Source organism: Lethenteron reissneri, chromosome 37 (assembly GCF_015708825.2).
Source record: "Lethenteron reissneri isolate LAM-NWPU_2019-01 chromosome 37, ASM1570882v1, whole genome shotgun sequence".
NCBI lineage: Eukaryota > Metazoa > Chordata > Hyperoartia > Petromyzontiformes > Petromyzontidae > Lethenteron > Lethenteron reissneri.
The window spans coordinates 13,585,218-13,611,311 of NC_083815.1; the positions used below are offsets into that span (position 1 = coordinate 13,585,218).

At 46.1% G+C, this 26,094-nt stretch overlaps 9 non-coding genes across 9 annotated transcripts; all 9 read right to left on the reverse strand.

Moving 5' to 3' along the window:
- Positions 1–11,535: 11,535 nt before the first annotated feature.
- TRNAA-AGC (transfer RNA alanine (anticodon AGC)) lies at positions 11,536–11,608 on the reverse strand. The gene has a single exon. It is a non-coding gene; the product is annotated as a tRNA-Ala (tRNA).
- A 3,793-nt stretch (positions 11,609–15,401) lies between these two features.
- Positions 15,402–15,474, reverse strand: TRNAA-AGC (transfer RNA alanine (anticodon AGC)). The gene has a single exon. It is a non-coding gene; the product is annotated as a tRNA-Ala (tRNA).
- An 833-nt stretch (positions 15,475–16,307) lies between these two features.
- Positions 16,308–16,380, reverse strand: TRNAA-AGC (transfer RNA alanine (anticodon AGC)). Its single transcript has one exon. It is a non-coding gene; the product is annotated as a tRNA-Ala (tRNA).
- A 415-nt stretch (positions 16,381–16,795) lies between these two features.
- Positions 16,796–16,868, reverse strand: TRNAA-AGC (transfer RNA alanine (anticodon AGC)). Its single transcript has one exon. It is a non-coding gene; the product is annotated as a tRNA-Ala (tRNA).
- A 345-nt stretch (positions 16,869–17,213) lies between these two features.
- Positions 17,214–17,286, reverse strand: TRNAA-AGC (transfer RNA alanine (anticodon AGC)). The gene has a single exon. It is a non-coding gene; the product is annotated as a tRNA-Ala (tRNA).
- Positions 17,287–21,595: 4,309 nt separating this feature from the next.
- On the reverse strand, positions 21,596–21,668 carry TRNAA-AGC (transfer RNA alanine (anticodon AGC)). The gene has a single exon. It is a non-coding gene; the product is annotated as a tRNA-Ala (tRNA).
- An 840-nt stretch (positions 21,669–22,508) lies between these two features.
- On the reverse strand, positions 22,509–22,581 carry TRNAA-AGC (transfer RNA alanine (anticodon AGC)). The gene has a single exon. It is a non-coding gene; the product is annotated as a tRNA-Ala (tRNA).
- Positions 22,582–22,996: 415 nt separating this feature from the next.
- Positions 22,997–23,069, reverse strand: TRNAA-AGC (transfer RNA alanine (anticodon AGC)). Its single transcript has one exon. It is a non-coding gene; the product is annotated as a tRNA-Ala (tRNA).
- Positions 23,070–23,484: 415 nt separating this feature from the next.
- TRNAA-AGC (transfer RNA alanine (anticodon AGC)) lies at positions 23,485–23,557 on the reverse strand. Its single transcript has one exon. It is a non-coding gene; the product is annotated as a tRNA-Ala (tRNA).
- Positions 23,558–26,094: the final 2,537 nt, after the last annotated feature.

A 26,094-nucleotide genomic window follows, 5' to 3' on the forward strand; every position in this document is an offset into this window, starting at 1 on the left:
GCATATGTCGCGACTCGCCTGTCAATCCTGCGCTGGGTACAATCCATGGTTGTAGCCTCCTGATGATCGCGGGAAGATGCCTCTCCATCCCCAGCAGTCTCGTGCGAAGTGTCTTCGACGCCCGCACTCGTTACACGTCAGCGGACCGCCACGTCCGAACGTCCCTGAGCGGCGAGGTGGGCCCAACAGCGGTCGTGCGGCTGCTGCCATTAGCGACCTCGGCTCCCACTCTGGTAGGCCCCCATCCGCACCGACGCCCACCACCAGGGGCTGTGGTGGCACCGCCGATGGGTCGTCGCGAAGATCCAGGTTGGCCTGGATGTTCCTGGCAATCTGCAAAGATGACCCGTCGTCGTCGCTGTTGCTGGGAAGTGAGAGGACGACTCGTAGCTCCTTTGCCATCTGCAACAGCTTCTCCTGGGCCAAGGAATCAAGGGCAGCCTGATCCATCGCCGGGTAAGCCGCTTGGCCGAGGGTCAATAGCGCACTGCGATACGCGAGGGGAGATTCTGCCTCCACCCGCTGTCTCAACTGAAACTTGCGCTTGGCGACCGATCGAGGTTTATAAATGTCCTGCATCGCCGTGAATGTCCCTGACAATGAAAAGCGAACCCCCCCAGGGAGGCCGTAGAACGTCGCCAGTGCATCGTCGTCCAAGGCCGTTGGCAGGGCCCGTAGCGCTTCAGCTTCCGTCCACCCGAGCGACTCATACGCTGCCCGAAACCGTCATGTAAACGCGTTCCATGTGCAGTCGGCGTCGCCTGCTCGAAGTCAGCGACTCCGGCTCCTCCACGGCATCCAGCTGTGCACCTGGCGCATCGGGAGATCCAGCCGCACCGCCGGCCCCCGCAGATGTAACGAGGTTGTGCGGCCACTGATCCGATCCCGTCGGCGCCGCCCGTATCGTAAGCATAAACTGTTAAAATTCTTTCGTGAGCGCCGTCATCCTGACCTCCCACGCCGCCATCGTAGCTCTCCATACGTGAGGCGGGCTCAGCTCATCCTCGTCGTTCGGGTCGCCCTCGTCACGCGGCGGCGCCCCATCAGTAGCGTCCCCCGGGGAAGCGGGAGCCTCCACTCCCGATGGAGGTATCACGTCCGCATCGCTGCTGTCGGCCGACGAGACCGCCGGCAAGTTCTTCTTTTTCGTAACTTTCTTTGACATATCGGCGTAGTTCTTTTAATCACTTCCAACACCAGTTGTAGGACTCGTACCGACGCGACAACATCTTTGTCTTTCTCGTCTCTTTTATGCACGCATATAGTTCACACCTCCTCCTCGTTATCACTCCATGCCTCTCCGTTCGCTCCAATGCACAACCCGCCATCATCATCACTCCATGTCTCTCTGTTCGCTTGCTCCGCTCCGCGACTTCACTCGCTCTCTCTCTCTCTCCCCCAAGGTCCGTTACTCCGCTGCTACCCTACTCTGTACTCGCTCCGTCCACTGCTACCCTATCTGTATTCTCTCTATCCACTGCTACCCTATCTGTATTTTCTCCTACCCTACTCTGTACTCACTCCGTCCACTGCTACCCTATCTGTATTCTCTCTATCCACTGCTACCATACGCTGTCTTCTCTCTATCCACTGCTACCCTATCTGTATTCTCTCTATGCACTGCTACCGTACACTGTATTCACTCTATCCACTGCTACCCTACCTGTATTCTCTCTATCTACCCTTATCGTATCTATTCCTGCTCCCTGCTGCTCCGTCTCTGCCCCGGGCACCAACCACTCCAACTCCGACACCAACCATAACTCCCGTCTCTCCGTTACGCTGTGCCTTTATACCCGAACCAATCAGCCCCAATTAATTATCTCATCCCCCACTTTGCTACTCGCCCCCAGGCCCCCAGCTTCACGTGACCATGTTATCGCCGTCAGCCCGGCGCCAGTCATCAGCCACTCACCCTCCTGACCAATCACCGGCCTGCGTCCTCAGTTACCCTTAACACCTGTGGTCTCTCCTCTATGGGAACCTCATTTGCCAGTAAAAATATGATAATTGTTTTTTTACCCTTCTATCTGGCAACAAAACTGACACCTTTTACAAGGAGTCATGTTTGTATAGACCGCAATACCTGCAGTCATAATACAAACAAAAGACATAACTCTGATAATGTGCACTGTCCTTGAAGTTGATTGGTCCACACCCAAGACAGCTTTCCTTAGAGCCTAGTCTCACATGGGTTGGACCAGATGATGCCAAAAGGCGCACAACTCAAAGACAATGCACCATCAGAGTATGAGAGCTCGGGGCAAGCATCTACACTATAGGAACATCATTTGCCAGTAAAAATATGATAATTGTTTTTTTACCCTTCTATCTGGCAACAAAACTGACACTTTTTTACAATAAGTCATGTTTGTATAGACCGCAATACCTGCAGTCATAATACAAACAGAAGACATAACTCTGATAATGTGCACTGTCCTTGATGTTGCCCCAAGCTCTCATACTCTGATGGTGCATTGTCTTTGAGTTGTGCGCCTTTTGGCGTCATCTGGTCCAACCCATGTGAAACTAGGTTCTAAGGAAAGCTGTCTCGGGTGTGGACCAATCAACTTCAAAGACAGTGCACATTATCAGAGTTATGTTTTTTGTTTGCATTATGACTGCAGGTATTGTGGTCTATGTAAACATGACTCCTTGTAAAAAAGGTGTCAGTTTTGTTGCCAGATAGAAGGGTAAAAACCAATTATCACCTGTGGTCTCTCTTAATGACCTCCCCCTCAATGGCACACAACAACAACTGTATCCTCAGTTGCCCCCCACTGTACGCTGCTCTCTCCCATAGCAAGAGAACGCGTGGCGCGTGACATTTCAAGTCCTACACATGTATCTGATAGGCAGCAGAAAAGATGTTGAAAATGTATCATTATTTGCATCAATACCGGGTTAAAAAAGTTCATTTGCCATATTTTGATTGACCTTGTGAATATATTGATAACGTTTTAAACATTAGACACGTTCATATGTTTACTCACTTTATACACACTAACAAAAAAAAGGAACTTGTCCATATGTTCTTTGGAGAATGTGGGCATCAATCCCACTACCTCTCACATACTAAGTGAGCACTCTACCACTTGAGCTAATCCCCCGCTGGGTTGTCTTGGATGTTTATCTCGACACTTTTAGAAAAATATCTAAGCAAAACAAGAACAACCCTCACCTTTAAATCTGCGATAAATAAAAACCGACATCAGCGATACAGGAAGCCAGATAGCATAAATTGGCTTCGATCCCTCGACCTCTGGTTAAAAGGCCCAGCACATTTCTGCTGTGCCACTCTGCTTTCTTGTGTAGTGGGTTCGAATTAGGTGCACACACACGCAGCTTGGAGGCAACACTGTTTATTAAACGGTAAGTAACATAACGCTGTACATGAGGTGGTGACCACCTTCCTCAACTCACTAACACTCTGGAACGCGACACAGACTGGACCAGGCAGGCAACGGCCTGCCTGGCCCAGGACGACGACCCATGATGTCTTCACTTCGGAGTACAGTACAACAGCCTCGCTCTGCGTTCACACCACGCTTATATCTCCTTTGGCCTGGCTGGCTCCGCCCCGGCGTGGCTGGCTCTCTTCAGGCCACGCCTCCCTTCCCAGGACACGCCTCACTTCCCCCACCTCTGGGAAGGTCCGGATCCCTCCACCACGTGACCCCCCAGGCACCCCCTTGGGGCCCCCAGCCTTCGTACAGGCCGACACAGTAGTGACCATTCTATGTCACTACATCACATCCCCCCCTGTATAAACACACAGCCGTCCCCGGCTGTAACACAACTGTGAAACATAGAAAAGGTGTTCCTCCGAACCAGCAACATCAATAAATGATCGGCGACCGATAAGAAATACAATCACGTAATATATACAGAATCGACGAGGGTAAAAGGGAACCACATAGAAAACGGGAAATTAACAACAAATATACATGAAAACTGGCTAACCCACTTATGCTCCAGCACAGCCCCCCCCCCCCGTGAGAATCACGCATGCACTGACATGTGAGTGTGGCCATTGGAACGACGTCGTAGGCAATGAGCAAGGAGTCTGAGAGGCATGTAGAGCAGCCATTCTTCAACGAGTCCATGTGGCCGGGCCTGGGGAACCAGAAGCGGCCCAAAGGGCACGGCCCCTCCCCCCAGGAGTCAGAACAGGAGGAGCAGGAGTAGCTGACGCATGCTCCACTCCCCCCCCAGTCCATAGCCGGTCGGCATAACCGGCGACTCCAAAGTGCCAGGTAGATACTGCCTCCTGTGACGAGAACCAAACCCTCCTGAGGCATCACTCAACGAACACTCGCCTCCGCTCTTCGGACATGACAGTCACCCGTTAGCACCCCCCCGCCTTTCCAACGTGGCATCACAACCAGTAGCACGCGTCGGCCATATCGGGGGGGGAATTTCCATGTTACCACCCCACCGCCTTTCCGACGCGGCGTCACAACCAGTAGCACGCGTCGGCCATATCGGGGGGGGGGGGAATTTCCATGTTACCACCCCACCGCCTTTCCGACGCGGCGTCACAACCAGTAGCACGCGTCGGCCATATCGGGGGGATTTTAACCCAGTCTCTCTCCAAGACTCGCATCACAGCATATAGCTGTACCGACCGAGCTGAGACGACCCAGTCTCTCTCCAAGACTCGCATCGCAGCATATAGCTGTACCGACCGAGCTGAGACGACCCATCGTTCACTCACTGCACAACATGCACCCTAACAACTGAGGGATACAGTCCCAACGTAACAGGACAACTCCACCTGAACCTTACGAATCTCCAGCCCACTGTTTCAACGCACCTCGGAGTGTCTCACTCTCCGGGCCGTCAGGTCAAGCCATCAGACACAGCATGATGGGACCACACTCTCTGAGCCATGTGAGCGCACAGCCCACTAGGCTAGACAAGCCACGGAGTGTTTCGATCTCCGGGCTGTCAGGTCAAGCTGTCAGACAGCATGACGGGACCACACTCTCTGAGCCATGTGAGCGCACAGCCCACTAGGCTAGACATGCCACGGAGTGTCTCGATCTCCGGGCTGTCAGGTCAAGCCGTCAGCCATTACATGACGGGACCACACTCTCCGAGCCATGTGAGCGCACAGCCCACTAGGCTAGACATGCCACGGAGTGTTTCAATCTCCGGGCTGTCAGGTCAAGCCGTCAGCCATTGCATGACGGGACCACACTCTCCGAGCCATGTGAGCGCACAACCCACTAGGCTAGACATGCCACGGAGTGTTTCAATCTCCGGGCTGTCAGGTCAAGCCGTCAGCCATAGCATGACGGGACCACAATGTTCGTGTCAGACACGCAACACTCACTGGGCCATCCTGGTCAGGATCTGCGCCCCAAGATAGGTGACAGCCAGCACCACAATTCCAAATCCCTGGCCGCATGTCACCATCGCAATTTAACACCATCACAACACATACAATTTGAATTATGATCCCCCATAGAACTGATCCAATGCCGAACAGGTACGCACAATTTGTGACGATCCCGAATATTCAATGGTCACAACAATACACCTCACATCCCGTCTCCGTACACATCATCTCCGAGACTCGCATTGCAGCATGCAGCTGTACCAACCGAGTGGAGAGAGCAACGCAATTTGACGGCAATTAACGGAAACACACCCCCGATCCATGTAGAACACAAGGGGCATTCCCGCACAAAAGACATCATCTCTGCAACAACAGACAGGAACCAACCAGTGAGTTTGAAACAAACCGAACCTATCATTTCAAAATCCCCTTCAACATTAACCATGTGACTCAGGGCATTCGAATTTTGAGAGCAAAAAAACTAGACACAAACCCCAAGAATCGCCGAATTGATTAATACAGTATATGCAGTATACGAAGTTTGTACAGTCAATCATTTGAAGCAATGCTCCATCCAGTCCCCACATGGCAACACATACAATCAATACTCCAGACAATCCGTATATAGTAAATAATCACAAGCAAGTACCCAACAGTCCATACACTGTTAACAATTTCGAGCAAAGCTCCATACGGTCTGTACCTTGGCAACAATGACGATCAAAGTTTCTGACAGTTACACGTGACAATCACGAGCGAAACTCCATACAGTATACACAATAACAATGGCGATTTCGCAACAAAACGATGTAACAACACGAGTCATTAACACGGCAACCTACAGGATATCAACAGAGCTCGGGACACCCAACAACGAATTAATCATTAACTATACCCAGAAGATACCGATCTCGACGCCGTAATTAACAACAACACTTGTTACAAGCAGACACCTGCATAGAAGCCGCGTCAATTTATCACGCACACAACCGGATGAACACGCTCCGCAACCCACGAGTTAAAAAAAACACACGCGATCGCAACCCGGCGCACGTAAGATGGGTGAAGATATTATTATTTTTCTTGTATTATTTTTCTTGGGGCCGGGTGCTTGTCATGTCACGACTCGCCTGGCAAACTGTGAATAGCGGAGGGCGGCAAGGTTGAGCACTGGGACGCCCCGAAGAATCTTGCATGGTGAACACGGCCTGCTCTTGCGAACCCGTCCACCTCTCATGCTCCAGCAGAAGACTGGAATTCCCTCTCTGCAGGCGTTGATGTCGCCGGGAGCGGCATTTCGGCAGCAGGAGCGGCGTTTTGGCGGGACACGCGACCCGAGCAGCCACCGAATTGGCGGGAGTGGTGTTTTGGCGGGAACCGCGCCCCGCGCAGCCGCCGAGTTGGCGGGAGCGGTGTTTTGGCGGGAACCGCGCCCCGACCAGCCCTCGAAATGGCGGGCCCACCACGTGGCCCGCATGCCCGGGCCTCCCCCGCCAGCCCCCGCAGCGACGATGGTGTCCTCTCCCCGCGGCTCCGTCGCTCCGTTCCCGATGGCGGCGAAGCAGCGGTGCGATGCCAGTCCCGCCGCTCCGCGTGCAGCGCCATCTCTCTCTCTCTGTCACCGGGGCTGCCATCCCCGGGGCTGTCCGAAGGATGGTCGTCACACCGTCCCCGTTGTACGAAGGCGTCCAGGTGAGTTTTATATTTGTTTTTCGTGTGCCCATTTTACTTCCCTAGGATAACACCTAGCAATATTTATTTTTCCACCTTCTGACACCAAATGTAGTGGGTTCGAATTAGGTGCACACACACGCAGCTTGGAGGCAACACTATTTATTAAACGGTAAGTAACATAACGCTGTACATGAGGTGGTGACCACCTTCCTCAACTCACTAACACTCTGGAACGCGACACAGACTGGACCAGGCAGGCAACGGCCTGCCTGGCCCAGGACGACGACCCATGATGTCTTCACTTCGGAGTACAGTACAACAGCCTCGCTCTGCGTTCACACCACGCTTATATCTCCTTTGGCCTGGCTGGCTCCGCCCCGGCGTGGCTGGCTCTCTTCAGGCCACGCCTCCCTTCCCAGGACACGCCTCACTTCCCCCACCTCTGGGAAGGTCCGGATCCCTCCACCACGTGACCCCCCAGGCACCCCCTTGGGGCCCCCAGCTTCCGTACAGGCCGACACAGTAGTGACCATTCTATGTCACTACACTTGCAAGGGATATTATACTGGTAGGAACCTCCTGGTTACACCAGCCCACAGGGGATTATTGTGTCCGTCCGTCCGTCGTGCATCCAAAAATGGGAGGGGTGGGGCTGCGTGGGGAGGGTGGGGAGAAGCTGGGTGGGGCGGGGAGAGTTGGGAGTGGCTGGTTGGGGAAGGTGGGGCTGGGTGGGAGGGGTGGGGCTGGGTGGGGAGGGGCTGGTCACCCCGTGGTGGCCTTATAAAACGCAACGTTTAACCTACTCACGCCGGCTTGTGCCTGCCCTCACAGTGGGCCATATTTGCGGAATACACCACACCGCCGTTGACCCTGGCCATTGACCGAGCAACCCAACTTCCTACCAGCTCCCTCCGCAGGAATGTGTTCGACGTCCATGTAACTGATATTTAGCAGAATAGATGTTGCAAAAATGATTATTGTTTGCATCAATACCGGGTTAAGAAATATATTTGTAATATTTTGATTGACCTTGTGAATATATTGATAACTTTTTAACATTCGACACGTTCATATGTTTCCCACTGCCTCTCGCATGCTAAGCGAGCGCTCGACCACTTGAGCTAATTCCCCGCTGGGCTGTCGTGGATGATATCTCGACATAGGCCATAGCACTTTTTGAAAAATATTTAGCAAAATAAGAACACACTTGACCTTTAAATCTGCGATAAATTAAAACAGACCTCAGCAATACAGGAAGCCAGATCGCTTAGACGGGCTTCATTCCATCGACCTGTGGGTAATGGACCCATCACGCTTCCGCTGTGCCACTCTGCTTTCTTGTAACTAGCTGTTATCGACGTCCATGTACCTGATAAGGTGCAGAAAATATATTTAAAAATTATCATAGCGTGCACAAATACCGGGTGAAGAAATGCATTTGTAATATTTTGATTAACCTTGTGAATATATTGATAACGTTTCAAACATTCGACACGTTCAAATGTTTACTCAATTTATACACGCTAACAAAAAAATGGAACTTGTCCATATGTGGTTTGGAGAATATGGGCATTGATCCCACTACCTCTCGCATGCTAAACAAGCGCTCTACCACTTGAGCTAATCCCCTGCTTGGTTGTCTTGGATGTTTATCTCAACATAGGTCATAGCACTTTTTGAAAAATATCTAAGGAAAAATGTAACCCGTAAAAACAAAGTTTTTCACTCTAAATCCTTTATATGCGTGGCGGCTTGAGTCCTCTCGTCCTCTGGCTTGAGATGGCTGCCACCTATGGGTCAGATGATTGTCTGCAGTATTAAACAATTGGTAATTAAATATTTAATTTGTTTTCCCTAAACAGTGTAAAATTTAGGAAAAATCTTTTCACGAACATTAATTGTCTCGCACAACGAGTCTGTGTGCAAAATGTCAGCTCGATTGGATCACGGGAAGTGGGTTAAAAAACGACCGAAAAATTTGCACGGTCGTAAGCAAGCAAGCAAGCACGCAAGCAAGCAAGCAAGCGAACTTAATATAAAGGATTTAAAAATAGAACAAACTTAACCTTTAAATAAAAACCGACAAGCGATACAGGACGCCAGATATAATAGACTGGCTTCGATCCATCGACCTGTGGGTAATGTACCCATCACGCTTCCGTTGTGCCACTCTGCTTTCTTGTAACTGGCTGTTATAGACGTCCATGTACCTGATAAGGTGCAGAAAATATGTAAAAAATTATCATTGTTTGCACAAATACCGGGTGAAGAAATTCATTTGTAATATTTTGATTAACCTTGTGAATGTATTGATAACGTTTAAAACATTCGACACGTTCAAATGTTTACTCAATTTATACACACTAACAAAAAAAATGGAACTTGTCCATATGTAATAAAGGTCGTTGAGGCGACTTCTGGAATCCAGTATTTTATTCAACTTGCATTACAGCTTTCCTTCACACTGCTGACACGCAGCGTGAGAGGGATAGATAGAGAGAGAGATGCACTGCCACGTGGCAACCCGGAGCCCCGCTCATGCGTGGCCCCTTCCTCCGTTCGTTCCCGTTCTGACCCTGTGTCGTTCGTCTCCACCCCTATTTAATACCCGGATCATGTGGTACGGTTCCACCAATCCTGATTAGCCTCCATGGAATGTTCCAGACTCCCTGGTAGGCTCCCAGGACCACGCCCCTGAATCATCTCCCCATTGGCTGTGGCCAAAGCCAGCAGAACCAATCCTTTACTTACAGCTGTCACCTATCCATTACGTCAGGGCCACGCCCCTAGGCTTCCCCGCCATTGGCTATAGACCAGGACCGGCAGAGCCAATCATCATGACGAGTTGTGATACGTCAGTGAGCCGGATATATCCTCACATTACATCACCCCCCCCGGTGTAAAACGTCAGCCGTCTCGCCTGGGAAAAGGGGCAACAGGCCGAATCCCAATAGAATAAATCTTAGGGCGTCTACGACGCATTAACAAGGTAAGGGGGGAGTAGGCGTCAACGCGACAAGGAATTCAAAACATTTAACAACAGACATACATTAGGGCGCCCCTGTAGCGCAGTAACAACAGGGTGACAGACCGCAAGGCAATCAATATTAGCGAAACGGGAGAGATTTCGACCGCGTGCGCGACGCCGGACCCTCTCCTTCCTTCACGCATGGTTGCCTCGCCGTGGAGAAGAAGAAGAATGTTGCGTTTCCGTTGTATCTGGGACAGGTCCCATTGGAGGAGGGACGTCAGGGGTCTCGTTGTCCCTCAAAACATGTTCATCTGCGGGGGGAACAACACAGCCCCGCTGGGGATCAACGGGCGAGGCAAGTGGCACATTCGGCACGCCAGATCCCGGCAGGTCAACAAGTGGAGATGAGGGGCCAGCACGCAGGTCAACGTAGGGTTTGAGTCGCGACGAATGGACATACCAACGACGTTGGCCGTACTGGATGCGAACACTCTGGGGGTTCCGAATGTCCACCAGCCTCACAGGCCCCAGCCAAGGCCTGTGCAGTTTAGGGGACGTGCCAACTGGTACCTGAGGGCCATGGATGCATGCCAGATCGCCCACCGACCAGGGCATGTCAGTTCGCGATCGACGCGCATACTTCTCGTTCCTTGCCTGCGTACGGGCCGTCGCACATCTGGCGGCCTCTCGCGCCTCTATAACCCGTTTAAGCGAGTCCCGTACGTGATCAGGCAAGGAAGGGGACAGTTATTTACCCGCCGTACCCAGTTGCACATCAATCGGGGGTACATTCTCACGGCCATACATCAGGAAAAATGGCGAATATCCTGTGGACACGTGCGGAACAATGCGGTATGCTGCCAGGACGTCCGGTATGCGCAAGTCCCAATCGGTTTGTTTTTCACTTACTGTGTTACAAAGCATGGCAGTGAGCCGGATATATCCTCATATTACATATTGATGACGTTTTAAACATTCGACACGTTCAAATGTGTACTAAATTTATACACGCTAACAAAAAAAATGGAACTTGTCCATATGTGCTTTGGAGAATGTGGGCATCGATCCCACTACCTCTCGCATGCTAAGCAAGCGCTCTACCACTTGAGCTAATTCCCCGCTGGGCTGCCTTGGATGATATCTCGACATAGGCCATAGCACTTTTTGAAAAATATTTAGCAAAATAAGAACAAACTTCACCTTTAAATCTGCAATAAATTAAAACCGACCGAAGCGATATAGGAAGCCAGATCGCATAGACTGGCTTCGATCCATCGACCTGTGGGTAATGGACCCATCACGCTTCCGCTGTGCCACTCTACATCCTTGAAACTGGCTGTTATCGACGTCCATGTACCTGATAAGGTGCAGAAAATATATTTAAAAACTATCATTGTTTGCACAAATACCGGGTGAAGAAATTCATTTATAATATTTTGATTAACCTTGTAAATATATTGATAACGTTTTAAACATTCGACACGTTCAAATGTTTACTCAATTTATACACGCTAACAAAAAAAATGGAACTTGTCTATATGTGCTTTGGAGAATGTGGGCATCGATCCCACTACCTCTCGCATGCTAAGCGAGCGCTCTACCACTTGAGCTAATTCCCCGCTGGGCTGTTTTGGATGTTTATCTCGACTTTTTGGAAAATATTTAGACAAAAGAGGAAGAAAATTTATCTTAAAATCTGCGATGAATAAAAACCGACCTAAAAGATACAGGAAACCAGTTAGCATAGACTGGTTTGGATCCATTGACCTCTGGGTATAGGGTCCAGCACTCTTCCGCTTCACCACTCTGCTTTCATGAAAATGGCTATTATCGACGTCCATGTCCCTAATAAGGTGCAGAAAATATGTTGAAACATTATCATTGGTTGCATCAATACCGGGTTAAGAAATTCATTTATAATAATTTAATTGACCTTGTGAATATATTGATAATGTTTTAAGCATTCGACACGTTCATATGGTTTACTCAATTCATACTCGCTAACTAAAAAATGGAACTTGTCCATATGTGCTTTGGAGAAGGTGGGCATCGATCCCACTACCTCTCGCATGCTAAGCGAGCGCTCTACCACTTGAGCTAATTCCCCGCTGGGCTGTCTTGGATGATATCTCGACTTAGGCCATAGCACTTCTTGAAAAATATTTAGCAAAATAAGAACCAACCTAACCTTTAAATCAGCGATAAATTAAAACCGACCCAAGCGATACAGGAAGCCAGATCGCATAGACTGACGTCCATGTACCTGATAAGGTGCAGAAAATATATTTAAAAACTATCATTGTTTGCACAAATACCAGGTGAAGAAATGCATTTGTAATATTTTGATTAACCTTGTGAATATATTGATAACGTTTCAAACATTCGACACGTTCAAATGTTTACTCAATTTATACACGCTAACAAAAAAATGGAACTTGTCCATATGTGGTTTGGAGAATATGGGCATTGATCCCACTACCTCTCGCATGCTAAGCAAGCGCTCTACCACTTGAGCTAATCCCCTGCTTGGTTGTCTTGGATGTTTATCTCAACATAGGTCATAGCACTTTTTGAAAAATATCTAAGGAAAAATGTAACCCGTAAAAACAAAGTTTTTCACTCTAAATCCTTTATATGCGTGGCGGCTTGAGTCCTCTCGTCCTCTGGCTTGAGATGGCTGCCACCTATGGGTCAGATGATTGTCTGCAGTATTAAACAATTGGTAATTAAATATTTAATTTGTTTTCCCTAAACAGTGTAAAATTTAGGAAAAATCTTTTCACGAACATTAATTGTCTCGCACAACGAGTCTGTGTGCAAAATGTCAGCTCGATTGGATCACGGGAAGTGGGTTAAAAAACGACCGAAAAATTTGCACGGTCGTAAGCAAGCAAGCAAGCACGCAAGCAAGCAAGCAAGCGAACTTAATATAAAGGATTTAAAAATAGAACAAACTTAACCTTTAAATAAAAACCGACAAGCGATACAGGACGCCAGATATAATAGACTGGCTTCGATCCATCGACCTGTGGGTAATGTACCCATCACGCTTCCGTTGTGCCACTCTGCTTTCTTGTAACTGGCTGTTATAGACGTCCATGTACCTGATAAGGTGCAGAAAATATGTAAAAAAATTATCATTGTTTGCACAAATACCGGGTGAAGAAATTCATTTGTAATATTTTGATTAACCTTGTGAATGTATTGATAACGTTTAAAACATTCGACACGTTCAAATGTTTACTCAATTTATACACACTAACAAAAAAAATGGAACTTGTCCATATGTAATAAAGGTCGTTGAGGCGACTTCTGGAATCCAGTATTTTATTCAACTTGCATTACAGCTTTCCTTCACACTGCTGACACGCAGCGTGAGAGGGATAGATAGAGAGAGAGATGCACTGCCACGTGGCAACCCGGAGCCCCGCTCATGCGTGGCCCCTTCCTCCGTTCGTTCCCGTTCTGACCCTGTGTCGTTCGTCTCCACCCCTATTTAATACCCGGATCATGTGGTACGGTTCCACCAATCCTGATTAGCCTCCATGGAATGTTCCAGACTCCCTGGTAGGCTCCCAGGACCACGCCCCTGAATCATCTCCCCATTGGCTGTGGCCAAAGCCAGCAGAACCAATCCTTTACTTACAGCTGTCACCTATCCATTACGTCAGGGCCACGCCCCTAGGCTTCCCCGCCATTGGCTATAGACCAGGACCGGCAGAGCCAATCATCATGACGAGTTGTGATACGTCAGTGAGCCGGATATATCCTCACATTACATCACCCCCCCCGGTGTAAAACGTCAGCCGTCTCGCCTGGGAAAAGGGGCAACAGGCCGAATCCCAATAGAATAAATCTTAGGGCGTCTACGACGCATTAACAAGGTAAGGGGGGAGTAGGCGTCAACGCGACAAGGAATTCAAAACATTTAACAACAGACATACATTAGGGCGCCCCTGTAGCGCAGTAACAACAGGGTGACAGACCGCAAGGCAATCAATATTAGCGAAACGGGAGAGATTTCGACCGCGTGCGCGACGCCGGACCCTCTCCTTCCTTCACGCATGGTTGCCTCGCCGTGGAGAAGAAGAAGAATGTTGCGTTTCCGTTGTATCTGGGACAGGTCCCATTGGAGGAGGGACGTCAGGGGTCTCGTTGTCCCTCAAAACATGTTCATCTGCGGGGGGAACAACACAGCCCCGCTGGGGATCAACGGGCGAGGCAAGTGGCACATTCGGCACGCCAGATCCCGGCAGGTCAACAAGTGGAGATGAGGGGCCAGCACGCAGGTCAACGTAGGGTTTGAGTCGCGACGAATGGACATACCAACGACGTTGGCCGTACTGGATGCGAACACTCTGGGGGTTCCGAATGTCCACCAGCCTCACAGGCCCCAGCCAAGGCCTGTGCAGTTTAGGGGACGTGCCAACTGGTACCTGAGGGCCATGGATGCATGCCAGATCGCCCACCGACCAGGGCATGTCAGTTCGCGATCGACGCGCATACTTCTCGTTCCTTGCCTGCGTACGGGCCGTCGCACATCTGGCGGCCTCTCGCGCCTCTATAACCCGTTTAAGCGAGTCCCGTACGTGATCAGGCAAGGAAGGGGACAGTTATTTACCCGCCGTACCCAGTTGCACATCAATCGGGGGTACATTCTCACGGCCATACATCAGGAAAAATGGCGAATATCCTGTGGACACGTGCGGAACAATGCGGTATGCTGCCAGGACGTCCGGTATGCGCAAGTCCCAATCGGTTTGTTTTTCACTTACTGTGTTACAAAGCATGGCAGTGAGCCGGATATATCCTCATATTACATATTGATGACGTTTTAAACATTCGACACGTTCAAATGTGTACTAAATTTATACACGCTAACAAAAAAAATGGAACTTGTCCATATGTGCTTTGGAGAATGTGGGCATCGATCCCACTACCTCTCGCATGCTAAGCAAGCGCTCTACCACTTGAGCTAATTCCCCGCTGGGCTGCCTTGGATGATATCTCGACATAGGCCATAGCACTTTTTGAAAAATATTTAGCAAAATAAGAACAAACTTCACCTTTAAATCTGCAATAAATTAAAACCGACCGAAGCGATATAGGAAGCCAGATCGCATAGACTGGCTTCGATCCATCGACCTGTGGGTAATGGACCCATCACGCTTCCGCTGTGCCACTCTACATCCTTGAAACTGGCTGTTATCGACGTCCATGTACCTGATAAGGTGCAGAAAATATATTTAAAAACTATCATTGTTTGCACAAATACCGGGTGAAGAAATTCATTTATAATATTTTGATTAACCTTGTAAATATATTGATAACGTTTTAAACATTCGACACGTTCAAATGTTTACTCAATTTATACACGCTAACAAAAAAAATGGAACTTGTCTATATGTGCTTTGGAGAATGTGGGCATCGATCCCACTACCTCTCGCATGCTAAGCGAGCGCTCTACCACTTGAGCTAATTCCCCGCTGGGCTGTTTTGGATGTTTATCTCGACTTTTTGGAAAATATTTAGACAAAAGAGGAAGAAAATTTATCTTAAAATCTGCGATGAATAAAAACCGACCTAAAAGATACAGGAAACCAGTTAGCATAGACTGGTTTGGATCCATTGACCTCTGGGTATAGGGTCCAGCACTCTTCCGCTTCACCACTCTGCTTTCATGAAAATGGCTATTATCGACGTCCATGTCCCTAATAAGGTGCAGAAAATATGTTGAAACATTATCATTGGTTGCATCAATACCGGGTTAAGAAATTCATTTATAATAATTTAATTGACCTTGTGAATATATTGATAATGTTTTAAGCATTCGACACGTTCATATGGTTTACTCAATTCATACTCGCTAACTAAAAAATGGAACTTGTCCATATGTGCTTTGGAGAAGGTGGGCATCGATCCCACTACCTCTCGCATGCTAAGCGAGCGCTCTACCACTTGAGCTAATTCCCCGCTGGGCTGTCTTGGATGATATCTCGACTTAGGCCATAGCACTTCTTGAAAAATATTTAGCAAAATAAGAACCAACCTAACCTTTAAATCAGCGATAAATTAAAACCGACCCAAGCGATACAGGAAGCCAGATCGCATAGACTGACGTCCATGTACCTGATAAGGTGCAGAAAATATATTTAAAAACTATCATTGTTTGCACAAATACCAGGTGAAGAAATTCATTTGTAATATTTTGATTAGACTTGTGAATATATTGATAACGTTTTAAACATTCGACACGTTCAAATGTTTACTCAATTTATACACGCTAACAAAAAAAATGGAACTTGTCCATATGTGCTTTGGAGAATGTGGGCATCGATCCCACTACCTCTCGCATGCTAAGCGAGCGCTCTACCACTTGAGCTAATTCCCCGCTGGGCTGTCTTGGATGTTTATCTCGACTTTTTGGAAAATATTTAGACAAAAGAAGAAGAAAATTTACCTTAAAATCTGCGATGAATAAAAACCGACCTAAAAGATACAGGAAAACAGTTAGCATAGACTGGTTTGGATCCATTGACCTCTGGGTAAAGGGTCCAGCACGCTACTTCTTCACCACTCTGCTTTCAGGAAATGGCTATTATGGACGTCCATGTCCCTGATAAGGTGCAGATAATATGTTGAAACATTATCACTGGTTGTTTCAATACCGGGTTAAGAAATTCATTTGTAATAATTTAATTGACCTTGTGAATATATTGATAATGTTTTAAGCATTCGACACGTTCATATGGTTTACTCAATTCATACTCGCTAACTAAAAAAATGGAACTTGTCCATATGTGCTTTGGAGAATGTGGGCATCGATCCCACTACCTCTCGCATGCTAAGCGAGCGCTCTACCACTTGAGCTAATTCCCCGCTGGGCTGTCTTGGATGATATCTCGACATAGGCCATAGCACTTCTTGAAAAATATTTAGCAAAATAAGAACAAACCTAACCTTTAAATCAGCGTTAAATTAAAACCGACCCAAGCGATACAGGAAGCCAGATCGCATAGACTGACGTCCATGTACCTGATAAGGTGCAGAAAATATACTTAAAAACTATCATTGTTTGCACAAATACCGGGTGAAGAAATTCATTTGTAATATTTTGATTAACCTTGTGAATATATTGATAACGTTTTAAACATTCGACACGTTCAAATGTTTACTCAATTTATACATGCTAACAAAAAAAATGGAACTTGTCCATATGTGCTTTGGAGAATGTGGGCATCGATCCCACTACCTCTCGCATGCTAAGCGAGCGCTCTACCACTTGAGCTAATTCCCCGCTGGGCTGTCTTGGATGATATCTCGACTTAGGCCATAGCACTTCTTGAAAAATATTTAGCAAAATAAGAACCAACCTAACCTTTAAATCAGCGATAAATTAAAACCGACCCAAGCGATACAGGAAGCCAGATCGCATAGACTGACGTCCATGTACCTGATAAGGTGCAGAAAATATATTTAAAAACTATCATTGTTTGCACAAATACCGGGTGAAGAAATTCATTTGTAATATTTTGATTAGACTTGTGAATATATTGATAACGTTTAAAACATTCGACACGTTCAAATGTTTACTCAATTTATACACGCTAACAAAAAAAATGGAACTTGTTCATATGCGTTTTGGAGAATGTGGGCATCGATCCCACTACCTCTTGCATGCTAAGCGAGCGCTCTACCACTTGAGCTAATTCCCCGCTGGGCTGTCTTGGATGTTTATCTCGACTTTTTGGAAAATATTTAGACAAAAGAAGAAGAAACTTTACCTTAAAATCTGCGATGAATAAAAACTGACCTAAGAGATACAGGAAACCAGTCAGCATAGACTGGTTTGGATCCATTGACCTCTGGGTAAAGGTTCCAGCACGCTTCCTCTTCACCACTCTGCTTTCAGGAAATGGCTATTATCGACGTCCATGTCCCTGATAAGGTGCAGAAAATATGTTGAAACATTATCATTGGTTGCATAAATACCGGGTTAAGAAATTCATTTATAATATTTTGATTAGACTTGTGAATTTATTGATAACGTTTTAAACATTCGACACATTCATACGATTTACTCAATTTATACACGCTAACAAAAAAAATGGAACTTGTTCATATGTGCTTTGGAGAATTTAGGCATCGATCCCACTACCTCTCGCATGCTAAGCGAGCGCTCTACCACTTGAGTTAATTCCCCGCCGGACTGTCGTGGATGATATCTCGACATAGGCCATAGCACTTTTTGAAAATTTTTCAGCAAAATAAGAACAAACTTCACATTTAAATCTGCGATAAATTAAAACCGACCTAAGCGATACAGGAAGCCAGCTCGCATAGACTGGCTTCGATCCATCGACCGGTGGGTAATGGACCAATGACGCTTCCTCTGTGCCACTCTGCTTTCTTGTAACTGGCTGTTATCGACGTCCATGTACCTGATAAGGTGCAGATAATATGTTAAAAAACTATAATTGTTTGCACAAATACCGGGTTAAGAAATTCATTTATAATATTTTGATTAGACTTGTGAATTTATTGATAACGTTTTAAACATTCGACACATTCATACGGTTTACTCAATTCATACACGCTAACAAAAAAATGGAACTTATTCATATGTGCTTTGGAGAATGTAGGCATCGATCCCACTACCTCTCGCATGCTAAGCGAGCGCTCTACCACTTGAGCTAATTCCCCGCCGGGCTGTCGTGGATGATATCTCGACATAGGCTATAGCACTTTTTGAAAAATATTTAGCAAAATAAGAACAAACTTAGCCTTTAAATCTGCGATAAATTAAAACCGACCTAAGCGATACAGGAAGCCAGCTCGCATAGAGTGGCTTTGATCCATCGACCTGTGGTTAATGGACCCATGGCGCTTCCGCTGTGCCAATCTGCTTTCGTGTAACTGGCTGTTATCGACGTCCATGTACCTGATAAGGTGCAGAAAATATATTAAAAAACTATCATTGTTTGCACAAATACCGGGTGAAGAAATTCATTTGTAATATTTTGATTAGACTTGTGAATATATTGATAACGTTTAAAACATTCGACACGTTCAAATGTTTACTCAATTTATACACGCTAACAAAAAAAATGGAACTTGTTCATATGTGTTTTGGAGAATGTGGGCATCGATCCCACTATCTCTCGCATGCTAAGCGAGCACTCTACCACTTGAGCTAATTCCCCGCTGGGCTGTCTTGGATGTTTATCTCGACTTTTTGGAAAATATTTAGACAAAAGAAGATGACACTTTACCTTAAAATCTGCGATGAATAAAAACCGACCTAAGAGAACAGGAAACCAGTTAGCATAGACTGGTTTGGATCCATTGACCTCTGGGTAACGGGTCCATTACGCTTCCGCTTCACCACTCTGCTTTCAGGAAATGGCTATTATCGACGTCCATGTCCCTGATAAGGTGCAGAAAATATCTTGAAACATTATCATTGGTTGCATCAATACCGGGTTAAGAAATTCATTTGTAAAAATGTAATTGACCTTGTGAATTTATTGATAACGTTTTAAACATTCGACACATTCATACGGTTTACTCAATTTATACACGCTAACAAAAAAAATGGAACTTGTTCAAATGTGCTTTGGAGAATGTAGGCATCGATCCCACTACCTCTCGCATGCTAAGCGAGCGCTCTACCACTTGAGCTAATTCCCCGCCGGACTGTCGTGGATGATATCTCGACATAGGCCATAGCACTTTTTGAAAAATTTTCAGCAAAATAAGAACAAACTTCACATTTAAATCTGCGATAAATTAAAACCGACCTAAGCGATACAGGAAGCCAGCTCGCATAGACTGGCTTCGATCCATCGACCGGTGGGTAATGGACCAATGACGCTTCCTCTGTGCCACTCTGCTTTCTTGTAACTGGCTGTTATCGACGTCCATGTACCTGATAAGGTGCAGATAATATGTTAAAAAACTATAATTGTTTGCACAAATACCGGGTTAAGAAATTCATTCATAATATTTTGATTAGACTTGTGAATTTATTGATAACGTTTTAAACATTCGACACATTCATACGGTTTACTCAATTCATACACGCTAACAAAAAAAATGGAACTTATTCATATGTGCTTTGGAGAATGTAGGCATCGATCCCACTACCTCTCGCATGCTAAGCGAGCGCTCTACCACTTGATCTAATTCCCCGCCGGGCTGTCGTGGATGATATCTCGACATAGGCTATAGCACTTTTTGAAAAATATTTAGCAAAATAAGAACAAACTTAGCCTTTAAATCTGCGATAAATTAAAACCGACCTAAGCGATACAGGAAGCCAGCTCGCATAGCGTGGCTTTGATCCATCGACCTGTGGTTAATGGACCCATGGCGCTTCCGCTGTGCCACTCTGCTTTCGTGTAACTGGCTGTTATCGACGTCCATGTACCTGATAAGGTGCAGAAAATATATTAAAAAACTATCATTGTTTGCACAAATACCGGGTGAAGAAATTCATTTGTAATATTTTGATTAGACTTGTGAATATATTGATAACGTTTAAAACATTCGACACGTTCAAATGTTTACTCAATTTATACACGCTAACAAAAAAAATGGAACTTGTTCATATGTGTTTTGGAGAATGTGGGCATCGATCCCACTATCTCTCGCATGCTAAGCGAGCACTCTACCACTTGAGCTAATTCCCCGCTGGGCTGTCTTGGATGTTTATCTCGACTTTTTGGAAAATATTTAGACAAAAGAAGATGAAACTTTACCTTAAAATCTGCGATGAATAAAAACCGACCTAAGAGAACAGGAAACCAGTTAGCATAGACTGGTTTGGATCCATTGACCTCTGGGTAACGGGTCCATTACGCTTCCGCTTCACCACTCTGCTTTCAGGAAATGGCTATTATCGACGTCCATGTCCCTGATAAGGTGTAGAAAATATCTTGAAACATTATCATTGGTTGCATCAATACCGGGTTAAGAAATTCATTTGTAAAAATTTAATTGACCTTGTGAATTTATTGATAACGTTTTAAACATTCGACACATTCATACGGTTTACTCAATTTATACACGCTAACAAAAAAAATGGAACTTGTTCAAATGTGCTTTGGAGAATGTAGGCATCGATCCCACTACCTCTCGCATGCTAAGCGAGCGCTCTACTACTTGAGCTAATTCCCTGCTGGGCTGTCGTGGATGATATCTCGACATAGGCCATAGCACTTTTTGAAAAATACTTAGCAAAATAAGAACAAACTTCACATTTAAATCTGCGATAAATTAAAACCGACCTAAGCGATACAGGAAGCCAGCTCGCATAGACTGGCTTCGATCCATCGACCTGTGGGTAATGGACCCATGACGCTTCCGCTGTGCCACTCTGCTTTCTTGTAACTGGCTGTTATCGACGTCCATGTACCTGATAAGGTGCAGAAAATATGTTAAAAAACTATCATTGTTTGCACAAATACCGGGTTAAGAAATTCATTTGTAATAATTTAATTGACCTTGTGAATTTATTGATAACGTTTTAAACATTCGACACATTCATATGTTTACTCAATTTATACACGCTAACAAACAAAAATGGAACTTGCCCATATGTGTTTTGGAGAATGTGGGCATCGATCCCACTACCTCTCGCATGCTAAGCGAGCGCTCTACCACTTGAGCTAATTCCCCGCTGGGCTGTCTTGGATGATATCTCGACATAGGCCATAGCACTTTTTGAAATATTTAGCAAATTAAGAACCAACTAAACCTTTCAATCTGCGATAAATTAAAACCGACCTTAGCGATACAGGAAGCCAGCTCGCATAGACTGGCTTTGATCCATCGACCTGTGGGTCATGGACCCATCACGCTTCCGCTGTGCCACTCTGCGTTTTTGTAAATGGCTGTTATCGACGTCCATGTACCTGATGAGGTGCAGAAAATATATTTTAAAATTACCATTGTTTGCATCAATACCGGGTTAAGAAATTCATTTGTAATAATTTATTGACCTTGTGAATATATTGATAACGTTTTAAGCATTCCACACGTTCATATGTTTACTCAATTTATCCAAGCCAACAAAAAAAGGAACTTGTCCATATGTGTTTTGGAGAATGTGGGCATCGATCCCACTACCTCTCGCATGCTACGCGAGCGCTCTACCACTTGAACTAATTCCCCGCTGGGCTGTCTTGGATGATATCTCGACTTAGGCCATAGCACTTCTTGAAAAATATTTAGCAAAATAAGAACCAACCTAACCTTTAAATCAGCGATAAATTAAAACCGACCCAAGCGATACAGGAAGCCAGATCGCATAGACTGACGTCCATGTACCTGATAAGGTGCAGAAAATATATTTAAAAACTATCATTGTTTGCACAAATACCAGGTGAAGAAATTCATTTGTAATATTTTGATTAGACTTGTGAATATATTGATGACGTTTTAAACATTCGACACGTTCAAATGTTTACTCAATTTATACATGCTAACAAAAAAAATGGAACTTGTCCATATGTGCTTTGGAGAATGTGGGCATCGATCCCACTACCTCTCGCATGCTAAGCGAGCGCTCTACCACTTGAGCTAATTCCCCGCTGGGCTGTCTTGGATGTTTATCTCGACTTTTTAGAAAATATTTAGACAAAAGAAGAAGAAAATGTACCTTAAAATCTGCGATGAATAAAAACCGACCAAAAAGATACAGGAAACCAGTTAGCATAGACTGGTTTGGATCCATTGACCTCTGGTTAAAGGGTCCAGCACGCTTCCGCTTCACCACTTTGTTTTCATAAAATGGCTATCATCGACGTCCATGTCCCTGATAAGGTGCAGAAAATATGTTGAAACATTATCATTGGTTGCATCAATACCGGGTTAAGAAATTCATTTGTAATAATTTAATTGACCTTGTGAATTTATTGATAACGTTTTAAACATTCGACACGTTCAAATGTTTACTCAATTTATACACGCTAACAAAAAAAAATGGAACTTGTCCATATGTGCTTTGGAGAATGTGGGTATCGATCCCACTACCTCTCGCATGCTAAGCGAGTGCTCTACCACTTGAGCTAATTCCCCGCTGGGCTGTCTTGGATGTTTATCTCGACTTTTTGGAAAATATTTAGACAAAAGAAGAAGAAAATTTACCTTAAAATCTGCGATGAATAAAAACCGACCTAAAAGATACAGGAAACCAGTTAGCATGTTCTGGTTTGGATCCATTGACCTCTGGGTAAAGGGTCCAGCACGCTTCCGCTTCACCACTCTGCTTTCAGGAAATGGCTATTATGGACGTCCATGTCCCTGATAAGGTGCAGATAATATGTTGAAACATTATCACTGGTTGCATCAATACCGGGTTAAGAAATTCATTTATAATAATTTAATTGACCTTGTGAATATATTGATAATGTTTTAAGCATTCGACACGTTCATATGGTTTACTCAATTCATACTCGCTAACTAATAAAATGGAACTTGTCCATATGTGCTTTGGAGAATGTGGGCATCGATCCCACTACCTCTCGCATGCTAAGCGAGCGCTCTACCACTTGAGCTAATTCCCCGCTGGGCTGTCTTGGATGTTTATCTCGACTTTTTGGAAAATATTTAGGCAAAAGAAGAAGAAACTTTACCTTAAAATCGGCGATGAATAAAACCCGACCTAAAAGATACAGGAAACCAGTTAGCATCGACTGGTTTGGATCCATTGACCTCTGGGTAAAGGGTCCAGCACGCTTCCGCTTCACCACTCTGCTTTCAGGAAATGGCTATTATCGTCGTCCATGTCCCTGATAAGGTGCAGAAAATATGTTGAAACATTATCACTGGTTGCATCAATACCGGGTTAAGAAATTCATTTGTAATAATTTAATTGACCTTGTGAATATATTGATAACGTTTTAAACATTCGACTCGTTCATATGGTTTACTCAATTTATACACGCTAACAAAAGAAATGTAACTTGTTCATATGTGCTTTGGAGAATGTAAGAATCGATCCCACTGCCTCTCGCATGCTAAGCGAGCGCTCTACCACTTGAGCTAATTCCCTACTGGGCTGTCGTGGATGATATCTCGACATAGGCCATAGCACTTTTTGAAAAATATTTAGCAAAATAAGAACAAACTTCACCTTTAAATCTGCGATAAATGAAAACCGCCATAAGCGATATAGGAAGCCAGCTCGCATAGACTGGCTTCGATCCATCGACCTGTGGGTAATGGACTCATGACGCTTCCGCTGTGCCACTCTGCTTTCTTGTAACTGGCTGTTATCGACGTCCATGTACCTGATAAGGTGCAGAAAATATATTAAAAAACTATCATTGTTTGCACAAATACCGGGTGAAGAAATTCATTTGTAATATTTTGATTAGACTTGTGAATATATTGATAACGTTTAAAACATTCGACACGTTCAAATGTTTACTCAATTTATACACGCTAACAAAAAAAATGGAACTTGTTCATATGCGTTTTGGAGAATGTGGGCATCGATCCCACTACCTCTTGCATGCTAAGCGAGCGCTCTACCACTTGAGCTAATTCCCCGCTGGGCTGTCTTGGATGTTTATCTCGACTTTTTGGAAAATATTTAGACAAAAGAAGAAGAAACTTTACCTTAAAATCTGCGATGAATAAAAACTGACCTAAGAGATACAGGAAACCAGTCAGCATAGACTGGTTTGGATCCATTGACCTCTGGGTAAAGGTTCCAGCACGCTTCCTCTTCACCACTCTGCTTTCAGGAAATGGCTATTATCGACGTCCATGTCCCTGATAAGGTGCAGAAAATATGTTGAAACATTATCATTGGTTGCATAAATACCGGGTTAAGAAATTCATTTATAATATTTTGATTAGACTTGTGAATTTATTGATAACGTTTTAAACATTCGACACATTCATACGGTTTACTCAATTCATACACGCTAACAAAAAAATGGAACTTATTCATATGTGCTTTGGAGAATGTAGGTGTAGTGACAGAACGGTCACTACTGTGTTGGCCCGTACGAGGGCTGGGGGCCCCAAGGGGGTGCCTGGGGGGTCACGTGCTGGAGGGATCCGGACCTTCCCAGAGGTGGGGGAAGTGAGGCGTGGCCTGGGAAGTGAGGCGTGGCCTGGGAAGGGAGGCGTGGCCTGGGCGGAGCCGGCCACGCCAGAGAGACGAGATATAAGGGTGGTGTGAAGGCAGAGCAGGGCTGTTCCTGAGAAGAATGAAGACACCTCGTGAAGATGCCAGAAGAGAGGACCTACAGTGAGCGGACTGCCAGCAGCCACCTGGCTGGGTCACGCTGGAGCGGCTAAAATACAATGGTGTGTTAGCTAGTGTAGGTCGGTGGTCACCACCCTATGTGTAGAGTAAGAGTAACCGTTGAGTAAACGTTGTGTTAATTAATAAATGAGTGTTGCCTCCCAAGAAGTGTGTGCGCCTAAATTGAACCCATTACATTTGGTGTCAGAAGTTGTGGAAAAATAAATATTGCTAGGTGTTATCCTAGGGAAGTAAAATGGGCACACGAAAAACAAATACAAAACTCATCTGGACGTCTTCGTACGACGGGGATGGTGTGACGACCGTCCTTCGGACAGCCCCGGGGATTGCAGCCCCGGTGACAGAGAGAGAGAGAGATGGCGCTGCACGCGGAGCGGCGGGACTTGCATCGCACTGCTGCTTCGCCGCCATCGGGAACGGAGCGACGGAGCCGCGGCGAGAGGACACCATCGTCGCTGCGGTGGCTGGCGGGGGAGGCCCGGGCATGCGGGCCACGCGGTGGGCCCGCCATTTCGGCGGCTGGTCGGGGCGCTGTTCCCGCCAAAACGCCGTTCCCGCCATTTCGGCGGCTGGTCGGGGCGCGGTTCCCGCCAAAACGCCGTTCCCGCCATTTCGGCGGCTGGTCGGGGCGCTGTTCCCGCCAAAACACCGCTCCTGCTGCCGAAATGCCGCTCCCGCCGACATCAACGCCTGCAGAGGGGGAGTTCCAGCCTTCTGCTCGAGCGCGAGAGGTGGATGGGTTCGCAAGAGCAGGCCGTGTTCACCATCAAAGATTCTTCGGGCCGTTCCAGTGCTCCACCTTGCCGCCCTCCGCTATTCACA